Source organism: Nansenia antarctica (assembly GCF_963989245.1).
Source record: "Nansenia antarctica genome assembly, chromosome: 10".
Taxonomy (NCBI): domain Eukaryota; kingdom Metazoa; phylum Chordata; class Actinopteri; order Argentiniformes; family Microstomatidae; genus Nansenia; species Nansenia antarctica.
Window position 1 is genome coordinate 23,811,805 of NC_137680.1, and position 2,444 is coordinate 23,814,248.

Below are 2,444 nucleotides of genomic sequence, written 5' to 3' on the forward strand. Positions count from 1 at the left end.
CACGACCGGTTCTGTCATTTGTGTCTTTAGTAATAATAATGCTCTTATCTGTCTCATCTCCGTCTCATCTCTGCACCCTGACTCAGGCAGAGTTGGGTTGTTACCATGCAGCTTCCTGTAAGACACTTCCCAGAGGAAGTCGCTGCGATGCGGCGATGCGCCCGTGGCCTCTCGTGCGTTTTCATGTTCATATTAATAACTCGCATCTCTGGAAACATGTCGTTTATGTCGTCCGGTGCACGAATGCACACCACACGCTTTGTTAAAAAAATTTTTTTATTACTAATATTATTATTATTATGAATGCATTCGGACTCGGAGGCTGAACGCCCACGGGAGGAACGTGACACCGGGATGGTGCGTTTTGCGGAAGAGAGTGTCTTGGTGTTTAAAACATCACAGGCCTGAATATTAATCGAGTTAATATTAAAGGGCCTGAGCAAGTTACATGTTTCGAACCACATTTCAACTAAAGGCTTGACATGAATGGACTTGACGGGAAATCCCACAGACGTCTGCAGAGCATGCCCGGTGTTGCGTCATAGTGTTCTAGAACGTCGCCCCTGGGATGATGAATAATAGATCAGTGGAATAACTATATTTCAAAAGCTGACTTTTTTGTCCAAGTTTGCTATGATGATAACCTTTGTCCATAGCGAGATGATGCAGACCGTTTCTGAGTTGCTTGAGACGGATGGACATGATGCCGCTGTCTGAAGGACGGTCTGACGTCGCACCGCTTGACGCAGCCTTTTATATAATACATAGTATTTATATAACACATTATTTATATAATACATAGTATTTATATAACAAGTAATAATATAGAACTGTGTATAGAATAAATAGTACTACTAGGGTATAGTGTGTATGGAGATAGGGTGGTACTACTACTAGGGTCGTCTGGCCGGTTGAACAGCGGTTTTGAGTGGATGTTCATGTCTCAATGTGTTCATGTCTCAATGTGTTCATGTCTCAATGGGCTGTCAACCGTTGGAACGGAAACACGCGTCGTGATGTGGATGTGAAGGTCGCATCTCGGTAGGATGAGAAGGTCGTATCTTGGTATGAATGAATGAATGAATGGTCTTTATTGTCATTAATATAGTACAGGTACCAAACAACGAAATTTGGGAGGGGTGGCTCCCCTGGTACTAGGAACATTTTTTTTTTTTACTAAAAACAAGAAGGGAAAAGTGCTGGTTTACATAAATAAAGGCTATGTACACTATCCACTATACTATACAAATAAAACACTGTGCTGTACTCTATGCTATGCTATACCTGACATTTCCTATCTCTGAACCTTATGTACCCGAGGGTTGTCATATTGCACATAGTATTATTGCATTATGGTAGGATGAGAAGGTCGTATCTCGGTAGGATGAGAAGGTCATTTTATTTGAAGGCCCTGGTCCCGGAGATGCGATTACGCTTCGTTCATCACGTCTGATACGTCGCCATAAGTAGTCTAGGGACGGAGGACAGGAGAATAAAGAAACCTGCATGTTATATATAACATGTTATATGGGAAATATAAAGAACCCAACCCCCGTATCTCTGTCTCCTTCGGTATGATGCTGTTATGTATTCAATATCTGTCGTATTTCGTTATGAAATAGACGGCCTCTCTCGTCTGCGGGTGGTTTTAACGCGGCCTACGTGCGTGTGTGTGTGTGTGTGTGTGTGCGTGTTGTATGGTGTGCGTGTGTGTGCTACGTGCGCAGCAGCACGTACCGATGGACCGCTGCAGAAACAGGATGACGAGTTAAACGACGATGACTAGGGCTGCGTTCGTAAATTCGCTCTGACAGCGCCAGAGCGCACACTGGGTTCAGCGTCATAAAGCGACCAAGTCATTTGATTGGACAAGAGGCATTCGATGAGTGCTGATCAGATTTCCAGAGCGGATTTACGAACGCAGCCGATGTCAGGTGCAAACGCAGAAGAGAGAACTTCTGTTTTCTTACTCAATCTCTTTTCTTTCTTACTCAATCTCTTCTCTTTCTTACTCAATCTCTTCTCTTTCTTACTCAATCTCTTCTCTTTCTTAATCAATCTCTTTTTTCTTTACTCAATCTCTTCCTGTCTGAAAAGAGGTGTGTCCCTCACCTTGAGGTTGTCATGGAGATTCTATCCTCCATTTTGTGTCAAGTGTCTCTAGAATTGTAAATGGTCTTGTATAGATATCTATATACTTATATAGCACCTTATTCCAAAGCTCTTTACAACGGCCTCTCATTCTCACACACACACATTCACATTCACATTCACACACCGATGGCGGCCAAGCTACCATGCAAGGCGCCGGCCCGCTCATTGGAAGCAGTTTGGGGTTCAGTGTCTTGCCCAAGGACACCTCGACATGTGGCCAGCCGGGGATCGAACCGCCGACCTTGCGATAATTAGACGCCGGCTCTATCTCCTGAGACACTTTTCCAAAC